Below are 10,665 nucleotides of genomic sequence, written 5' to 3' on the forward strand. Positions count from 1 at the left end.
GTGGAGGAAGCTATTGACATCCTTTCAAGAACACAGAGAATGTTAGCTGCTTCAAACTTGAAGCTTCACAAAGTGGCTTCGAATAAACCTGAGGTACTGGAGGCATTTCCAGTTGAAGATCGAGTCAAAGACCTCCAGAATCTTGATTTGTTTGTGGATGATCTGCCTGACCAAAGAAGTCTTGGAGTAAGATGGAGTATAATGACAGATGTCTTGACATTTCATATTACAAGAATGGAAAGACCCTTTACACGAAGAGGAGTTCTTTCTATGGTTAAGTCTTTTCGATCCACTGGGTTTCTTGGCCCCGGTAACCATACGAGGACGTATGTTGCTTAGAGAGATGACATCACAAGTCTGTGATTGGGATTCTAGTTTGCCTGAGAGTTTGAAAGGAAACTGGATGGAATGGCAAAACTCTCTATATGGTCTCACTGACATTGGTGTGCCTCGCACATACTCAACAATTCCTCTTTCCAGAGCTCAAGGTGTTGAAATTTTTGTCTTTTCAGACGCTTCTGTCAGGGCCATTTCTGCAGTTGCGTATCTCGGAGTCACAGACGAAGATGGGCATAGAGAAGTGGGGTTTGTACTTGGAAAGTCGAGACTTGCCCCTCAGCCTGATCTCATCATTCCCAGGCTGGAGCTGTGTGCAGCAGTGATGGCTGCTGAGATGGCAGAAGTCATTAGGGAAGAAATGGATGTAAAATTCAATTCAATCCGTTTCTACACAGACAGCAAAGTTGTCTTGGGTTATATTAATAACCAGTCTCGACGCTTTTATGTTTACTTAAATAATAGAGTACAAAGAATCAGGCAAACTACTAACCCTGATCAGTGGCATTACGTGCCATCAGAAATAAATCCTGCTGATCACGGATCACGCTCTGTTTCTGCTCCCAAGCTCCTTACTACCACATGGTTTACAGGACCTCCTTTCCTTCATGACAGTTTAACTCTGGCATCAAAAGAGCAAATCCGATTTGAAGTGATTGATCCAGATAATGACAAAGAAATTCGTCCTGAAGTGAAAACTCTATCTACACATGTGTCTGAGAATTGCCTGAGTTCAAAACGATGGGAGCGGTTTTCCAGATGGAAATCTGTAGTCAAAGCTGTAGCTCACCTTAGGCATATTGCTCACTGTTTCGCTCATTCAACAGGAGTTGGAGATTGTGCTCATTGGCACATCTGTAAGAAGGGGATCTCTGTAGACTCTTTGGAAAGAGCAGAGAAGGAAATTATCAGAAATGTGCAGCAGGAGGTTTATTCAGATGAATTCAAGTGCATCCAAGTAAACTGTAACCTTTCCAAACAGAGCTCGCTTGTTAAGCTGAATCCCACCATTGATGGTGATGGTCTACTCCGAGTTGGAGGACGGATTCGCCATGTAGGTCTTGAGCTGGAGGAGTCCAACCCTGTCATTATTCCTGGAAAGAATCCTATAGGAACTCTTCTTGTAAGACATTACCATGAAAAAGTTCAACATCAGGGAAGGCATTTTACAGAGGGAGCCATGAGATCAAGTGGTTTGTGGTTAGTTGGAGGAAAAAAGCTCATCAGTAAGGTGCTCAACCAATGCGTTACTTGTAGGAAACTCAGAGGAAAAGTAAAGGTGCAGCAAATGTGTGATCTGCCAGCAGAACGTCTCCAAGTAGATCCTCCTTTCTCTTATGTTGGAATGGACATGTTTGGCCCATGGGAAGTGTTAACAAGACGTACACGAGGAGGTCATGTAAACAATAAGAGATGGGCAGTGCTGTTTACTTGCATGTGTACAAGGGCAGTTCACATAGAAGTGGTGGAGGAAATTAGTTCTTCGAGCTTCATTAATGCATTGAGACGTTTCTTTTCCTTGCGTGGTCCAGCCAAACAACTACTCTCAGATTGTGGCACCAATTTTATTGGCGCATGTAAAGAAATGGGGATAAGCTCTTCTGAGGAGGATGGTGTAAAAGAATTCTTACAAGACCAGAGATGTACTTGGGTCTTTAATCCTCCCCACTCCTCTCATATGGGAGGAGTGTGGGAGCGTATGATTGGAGTAGCATGTCGCATTTTGGATGGGATGTTGTTGCAGACCAGTAGAGTACGGCTTACTCATGAAGTGTTAACTACGCTCTTAGCCGAGGTTACTGCCATAATGAACGCACGTCCTTTGATCCCCATCTCATCAGATTCTGAGAATCCTCACATTCTAACACCTTCTATGCTGTTAACCCAGAAAAGTGTCACACATTCCTCTCTTGACATTGACATCAGTGAAGGAGATATGCTGAAGTACCAGTGGAAATGTGTTCAGTTGTTGGCTGACGAATTCTGGTATCGATGGCGTAAAGAGTATCTGTGTACGCTGCAAAATCGTCAGAAATGGACACGTAAAGAACCCAACATTAAAGAGGGGGATGTTGTCCTTCTTAAAGATAACCAAATCAGAAGGAATGAATGGCCTATGGGTGTAATAGTCAAAGCTGTTCCCAGTAAAGATGGGATAAGGAAAGCTGAAGTGAAAGTCGTTAAACAAGGTCTAACAAAGATTTACTACAGACCTATTTCAGAATTGATCTTTTTAATGTCCCCAATCTAAACTCTATTATAGTATGGTATCCTAAAGATTCCAGACGGGGAGTGTTCTAGCCTTGCCAGTTCTTTGAGGTCAAGTGACCTCTTATGGCTATATGGAGTATAGCTGGAAGATTGCAGAGTGTGACCTCATTAATGAGGGACAGTGATGTCATTATAATCAGACTAAATCATCCTGTGAGTTAGAGACACTATGGCTGCGTTCCAGTTCGGTTTTAGACACGCACTCGCGAACTTCCCTAAACACTTCCCCTCGGGGGAATCCCTGCCGCCATTTTGAAGTGCGTTCCACTTCGTGAAGTGGACGAGGGAAGTTTATATGGACAGACCCTCGCTCCCTCGATTTTGAACGAGGGAGCGAGTCTACTTCATATGTACACTTCAGGCAGCTCCATAACCCACAATGCAACACGATTGATCGAGGGAGCGAGTCTACTTCATATGTACACTTCAGGCAGCTCCATAACCCACAATGCAACACGATTGTGACGTCACCGCATATCGCGTTAAATTTACCCCACCACAAACAACTCTATGATATATTAATTATTTTTTAAACATTTAAAACACACATATATACATATAGAATGCTGTATTAAACAATTTTGTAAGGGGAAAAAAAGAATAATAAAACAGCTCCATTGCGGATTCCAAGTGATCAAGGGCTTAGGACGTTCCAGTTCAGCCCATACAAAGGTTCCGCCAGAAGTGGGCACTCGTGCAACGTAAGCAATGACGTACATCCGAGTCAACAAGACCGAGTGAAGTTAGCGAGGGAAGGGCATTTAAAAACCGAACTGGAACGCAGCCTAAGAGAGGTTGCACATGTTGTGGACATCTTAATCTAAGGACATCTTTTGTTTGGAGTTGTTGATGGGGCATTCTCTGTAAGTTTTTCTGGTTTTGTTATTTCTTGTATTTTGTATATTGAAAATTGATGTTTGATGTTGATTAGAACAGTATGTTCCGGCATTTGATGACTTTTTGCTTGTCAATTGTGTTCACATGTAATCTGATGCCAATTTATTGGTTTATGTATTTGTATTTCCAGTTTCACACCATTCATTCAGTAAACAATCTCAACATCACTTCGTGGTTCCGGGAGTTATTGTGTGATGGGGTTTAACTTGCTGGATAATTGAATATGGACTCAATGAGGCCAGTACACCATTGATGATTACCATCCTCTCCATGTAGTGAGGTCATACAAGGAAGGAGACAGCAACCACTATGTGTCCATGCGCTACCGGCTGTTCTAAATGTCCCCCTTTTCAACTTGAAATTCCAAGGACAATTTTTTTTTTTTTTTTTTTTTTGGACCGTTTACACACCTGTACAGACTTTTTGGAGATGCAAGCTTTTTTTTTCCTGAGAAGGCTATCTTTAATTCACCGTATTTGTGTTTTACAATGTTTTGCGTATATGTAGAATATATTATAACACTACACTATATTAGCTATCTTAAGCTAGCATCCAAGCACTGTTGTGTGTAGAATAAACGTCAATATGAAAAATGCATGTCATTTGTTACAAGAAATGAAACCATGTCCATGTAGGTAACCCTTTTTCCATGTACTTTTATAGGAGCCACAACCAGAACAGACCCAAAGTGGATCAGCCTCCAAACCTCCTGTGGACCAACAATGTGAAGCAGAAATTCAGATGTCAGTGGAGGAAGTGCCAACATTTGTATGTATTGTTGTCTTTCTGTACTTCAAATTAATTTACATAAAATCATACACATTCAGGTGCAACACAGTTTTGTCACATTTACTAAAATTAACAGTGGCTTTACTAATTTATTCACTTATTTTATTTGTGTGTAGTAAGTTCATGAGTAAAAACAAATCAACTGTCAAATGTGAAACTTTGTAAAAGAGATTTGCACTAGTGTTAAAGGGATATTTCAGCAACATTTAGTCATTTTAGGATCTGCAGCTTTAATAGTTTGCTGTTTTGTCTTTTACAACAGAATATTTCTGAGGTCCTAATGAGCAGTGTCGAAGGCAATGACATATTGGCCAGTCTTGAGAAGAACACTTTATCTTTAAAGGTACAATATGTAAAATTTTTGCAGTAAAATATCCAAAAACCACTAGGCTAGTGTTATATATTTTGTCCAGCTGATTACTAACAATATCTCGAATGTTTTCAACTACTTGTACATCATGAGAAAATTCCCATTCTAAACAGTGACACGGGGCAGTGCAGGCACCTGTCAATGACGTCAGTTACCTTTGTTACCGCCTTTACTGACGTAGAAACCACATGACAGCAGTGCTGTGGACAAATGCAGAAGTAATGTCTAGCGTCCAGCAAACCACTAGCTTGCTTCAAGCAGTTCCTTATTTACTTCTTGCACGTTTTATGGTGAATTGTGTTACTTATTTATGGAACATAATTACTGTTTACCATTTGCCGCTGGTTCTGTCGACAAGGACAGCTCCCGTAAACTCATGACTGGAAAAGAGGAAGCGGCGCCGGCGACTGTGTCATAATAAAAGTCCAGCTGCTCGTGAGGCGTGCAATCGTCAATCGTTCCAGCTCCTCGTTCAGCTCCCGCAACACTCGATCCTGCTCTGCTTCATACTACAGTAACGTTAATAATCGCATCCACGAACGATGAGTTCTTCCAGACTCCAATCCCTATTCTTTTGCACCGTCTGTTGAGATGGAGACTACATGTCCCAAGTTTCCGCTCTAAAACTTGGCGTCATCAAACTACGCCTTTTGTTTTGAATAGGCTTCTAGCGACCTCTAGCGGAAAACAATATCACAAATTGTACCTTTAAATCAGCGAAGATGCATGGTCAGGATACTAGTTTCACACCTGATGAATCGCTTTGGAGAAAAGTATGTATGCATTTGTCCATGATAAAAAGTATATTTTATAGTATATACATTTTTGTAAAAGGAAGTGAATTTAGGCCAAATGGTGCATCCAAGTTTGGCCAGTTGCATGAGCTCCCATAGTGGATTAGGGCCAAGTACACACTGTGAAGTTGCAGGAGTGACAATTACATTTAAAATTAGAATTTCTGTAAATGCGGTTGTCGCTTCCTGCTATTTTCTGGAGTCAGTCCTGTTGTAGAATGCGGTTGTTGCTCCTGTAAATTACTGAACTGTGTCTGTACATAACAGAACAAAGCACTTGAAGGTAAATTACAACTAAATGTAAACATTGTGTATGAGTCCTAAGTCTGTCTAATGCTGGAAATTCTTTCATGTCCGTATTGTATTGATGTGTGACTTTCTCCTGAATTCTTTTTATTATTATTATTATTATTATTATTATTATTTCTAGCCCATCCTCTGAGCAAAAGATGTGTTTGGCTGTTTCTCTGGTTGAGCAATATCCCTGTCTGAAGGACTCCCAGGGTAAAGGCTATGTGAGTACAACTTTCTTATTGCCTCATTTCTAAAGCTTTTCATTTTAAAAGGAACAAATTGGTCTATGGTCTTGATACATTCACAGGATACTATGGATTTGCTTGAAGCTGAAAACCTTATTTGGAAAGTGAAGAAAATGAGTAGCGCATTCTATGGAGCATTTAAAAGGACATGGTGATTGAAAAAATTAGATGAGAACAGAATATATTTTAATGCTTTTGCATTCATTTATAAAACATTTGTGAGCAAATGCAAAAAAATGAAAAAAATATTTATCCTCCTATCTCATTTTTTTCCATCACCATGTCCCTTTAGGGACTCCATAGAATGTGTTTTTCATTATATGTGTCTTTCCAAATACAGGGTTCCCGTGGGGTCTTAAAAAGTCTAAAATTCTGAACTTTAAATTTAAGGCCTTAAAAAGTATTAAAAACGGCCAGATTTTCATCCGAGGTCTTAAATTTCATTTGGTCAGGGCTAATTTTTTTTTTACCCATTTCCATAAACGTTACCTGCTGAAAGTTATTACAAAGTAGCAAAAAAGTAGCGAGTCGTAGTTCTTTCTGGGGTATATTGGTGTTGGTATACGCAGTGATAAAACTACAAATCCCGTGATAAATGCAATACTTGCGCGCGAAATACGTCTGCGTCTCCTCAGAGTTACTTTCAACTAGACATGGCTAGATCACAGCGATTTCTGCTGTTGGTTACAAGCGGTACCCAGCTCCATGCACGAGGCTCACTGCAAACTTTGCAAAAAAAAAAAAAAAAAAAAATCAATTAGGGACTCTGGGTGTGAAGGCGCCGGAGTCACACGCCAGAGCGGAGAAACCTATGGGAGAAACACAAGCTAGCCAATCCACGCACGTCTCTCACAATGGCAGTGATTGACAAGCCAGAGGGCCAATCCACGCACGTCTCTCACAATGGCAGTGATTGACAAGCCAGAGGGCCAATCGTTTTCACGATTGGCTGATGTTTTTAAGGCCCTACCTCGTGCACAGATGATGTAGATTAATATTATTCCTTTCAGTGTACCTAATAAATAGTCTTTTATCAATTAGTAAAGACAGTTTCAAGTAATATTGCAAAAATGTATAAAACTAAACATCCTCTTTAGCACCTTTTAATATGGTGTTTTGTAATGTAAATAAATATGAAATGAAATCTATTCTATTTGAGGGCAAGTTTGTTTTAGCCTATTTTCATTTTGGGCCTATGGTTTTGGGCATTTGGCATGTTGTTGGGTGTGGAAGGTTACTAATGTGATTGCTTTATCTGTATATTAAATTAATGCTTTTTCAATGACTGTATTCATTGAAATAATACAGATATTTATAAATCATTTTTTCAGAATTTCTTTGATTTGAATATTTTTTTGGTAATGCGTCGTGTAGGTCTTAAATTTCAATCTTTATGGTCTTAAAATGTTTTAAAAAGGTCTTAAATTTGACTTACTGAAACCTGCATGAACCCTGAAATAAAGTATTTAGTTTGTCACATTACTACAGGATACAAACTAGGGTTGTGATGGTGAGGAAATTTTTCCACCGGTTAATCGACGCTTAACAACAGCGGTAATACTGATATCACCGTGGTGGGGGGTCGTATGAATCTTAGTTTGAGTTTTTCCTCTTTCCCTCACTTTCCTCTGCTTAAATGGCTTGTAAAAGCACCGTGCACATTTTTCTTTCACTTTTAGCAGCTATTCGGCATCAACTGCTTTAATTCAATTCAAGCAACAACAAAATACAATGTAGAACATAGAACTTTTATTAACAAAACTAATAATAAATATACACCACGCTATATGCCTAATATAAAAGAACAAATAACTTTTATAGTAACTCCAATAACACAAAGTTTAAATAGGTATAGGTACAAAACTAAAAATCAGTAATGAATGAAGAACAAATAATTATGAAAAGCAGAATGTTTATCAACGTTATCAAAACAAATAAGAATGTTTGGAGGCATGAACGGCATAAACCATCATGTAAAATAATAAAGAAGAAAAAAACAGTTTAAATAAAATAAAAATCAGCAATAACTGTGGAACCAAATAAATGAGAACAAAAACTATATTGTGTTTTTAGGAAGCATGGTTCAGCCCTGGACGAAGCCATCGTCCAGCTACTGGATTCCTGGAGGAACGCTTGCGAAATGTCAGGAAGAGAACCCGTCGTGAAAACTGCACAAGCCGTGAGAAAGAGGATTCTCAAGCCATAAGCAGCACCTTGGTTATACCAGGTAAAAGTTTTTTTTACTAAAAGCAAGTGTTTATTATTTTGGCAAATATCCTTAATTTTGTTGTTTTTAAAATGATATTTACTTGCAGAGCCAATTATTTCACCTGACAGAGCAGTACAACTTGCAGAATGGCTTAAAAATAATATGTGGCCAGCTAACCAAGTTGCAGATTACATGAAAGAAACAGCCCTCCACAGGGCTCAGTGGATAAGAGCATGTGTCTTGTAGGAATATATTTTTAAATAGGGAAATTAGTTTGCCTGTACTGCTCTGGAACTCTGGAAGGCTGAAGACAGAGCATTGCCTTTTAATTTTTTTAAAAATATGTTAATGCACTGTTGATTTCTCATTTTCAGATTTCACAAGACTTCTCTGTATTATTCCCCGACCACGCAGAGAGACTTTTCCAAACTTGGAAAATGAGTTTCAAAGACAAAATCCTTTGCTTTACCAGCCAGGAGAAAAAGGCGCAGGAGCTTCTCCACAATTTAGACAATTTGTCTCCAGGTATATTTGTGAATGCAAGAACTTATAGTTATTCTTTAGAATAAAGATGACAAAATAATTGATACAAAATATTAATCTGCACAGAAGTCCAAAGTGACGTTGCACTCAGGCTGCTTCCTGTAATACTGCCCACCCCTGTCTACAAAAAAGGGATGAAAATGTTCAAACCAAGCTTGGAAGAAAATATCAAGTCTTTCATTGAATTCAAGCATGTAAGTAATTTTGTATTGCACACATCACATGCAAACCATACTAAGAGCAAATTAAAAGGGCTAAACATATCAAGTGTTTATAAAGTCACTGTCATCTCAGTATTAAATTATTTATTTGTCATTGTTTAGAATCAGAAAAGAACTTCAAAAGCTATATACAGTGGCAAGTGGCAAATATTTGAACTAGAGGTCGACCGATAATGGATTTTGCCGATACCGATGGCTAGGTTGGACCACACTGGATGATACCGATAAATTAACAGATTGTTTTTAAAATGGAAAAAACTAAAATAGTGCTTTATTTACAAACCCCCCCCCCAAAAAACAGTAAACAATGCTAATAGTAGTAGTAGTAATAGTAGTAGTAATACAAGTAATAATAACAATAAAAGTAATAGTAAATGTTGAAATTACCACACTCTAATAGGGCCCTATAAAAAAAAATTGTAAGCCAAAAAGCGTCTATGCTAACATTAGCCAAATCATATTTTAGCTATAACTTTTGAACGGAATGAGATATCTTCACCAATTATAAGCTCAATCTTTGGTAAAATAAAAAAATGCGCATCTCTGCCACTTGGAGGCGCTATAAGATAGAAGAAAACACATAAATGGCTATAACTAGGCAACCGTTGGTCCGATCGACTTGAAAATTGTTTGCAAATGTTTGAAAGCATGTGTTTATTCAAATTTCATTAATCAAAAACAAGAAAATTTTACCATTGATTATTTATTAGTTTAATAACTTATATTTATCATTAATAATTCATACAAATTCATACATTCTGGTTTGACTTAATTTTTCTGGATTCTGTACTTTTATGATTTAATAATGTGGTAATGAAAATGCATACAAATTTAACAATTTAATTGATGTTTTAAAACCTTTATTCTTTTATGTTTTCGCAAAGGGCTGGCTGCACAACTAAATAGATTTACTAAATTAAACTGAGGTAAAAAAAAATAAATATAGTAGGCTACATTATAGTACAATCGAAATTTCTGTAAATTTCTTCGAGTTAAAAAGCAGAATTTATTTGGACGGGTTGTATTGAAGAGCTTTGAGTGCAGTGGCGGAGCCAGGATTTTTTCATAGGGGTGGCCAGGCAGGGGCCAGCAACCAGTCCGGGGTGGCACCGAAATATTCATAATTTCAACATAAAAATGAGTCTGACTATAATGTAGGTACTGGACTGTGATTACAACACAACTGAATACAGTTAATTTGTACTTAATTGTAATTAAGATAGTGAATTAGATCATGGAATGCTGAGTGAATTTGACCTTTTTTGTTGTTTTGTTGTAATCATTCCTCACTTGCAGGCATATTAATAAAGGGGCTCACACTATAGCTTCAACTTGTTCAGTCAGTTCTGGTTCTCAAAACCCCCAATAGCTTGTTCTCCATTGTTGCATCTCCATGGATGAGACATGCAGATAACTACATACTGTAGTTCAAAGATTATTCAACCTTCATTGAATTTATGTATAATCAATGAACTTCAACAATTCTGAGTTTGTCTGTTTCAAAAAGTAGGCTAACCAAAAAAGTAAACACTAAATGTTTAACTTTCTATATTGTCAAAATAAATAATTGCAACAGTTCTATCATAAATTAAACTCAGTACAAAGGGAAAAAAAAAAGTGTTCTCTTTTGAATTCCCATTTGCTGACAAGGAAGCAGAAATCAACAGCACATAAATGCCAGAATGTAAAATTATGC

The 10,665-nt window shown here is 37.9% G+C and overlaps 1 long non-coding RNA gene across 1 annotated transcript; it reads left to right on the forward strand.

Moving 5' to 3' along the window:
• The first annotated feature begins 4,171 nt into the window (after positions 1-4,171).
• Positions 4,172-8,207, forward strand: LOC137018769 (uncharacterized). The gene is made up of 4 exons (XR_010894939.1): positions 4,172-4,272; positions 4,556-4,636; positions 5,888-5,972; positions 8,070-8,207. It is a non-coding gene; the product is annotated as an uncharacterized lncRNA (long non-coding RNA).
• The last annotated feature ends 2,458 nt before the right edge of the window (positions 8,208-10,665 follow it).

This window comes from Chanodichthys erythropterus, chromosome 4 (genome assembly GCF_024489055.1).
Source record: "Chanodichthys erythropterus isolate Z2021 chromosome 4, ASM2448905v1, whole genome shotgun sequence".
In the NCBI taxonomy this organism is placed as follows: Eukaryota; Metazoa; Chordata; class Actinopteri; order Cypriniformes; family Xenocyprididae; genus Chanodichthys; species Chanodichthys erythropterus.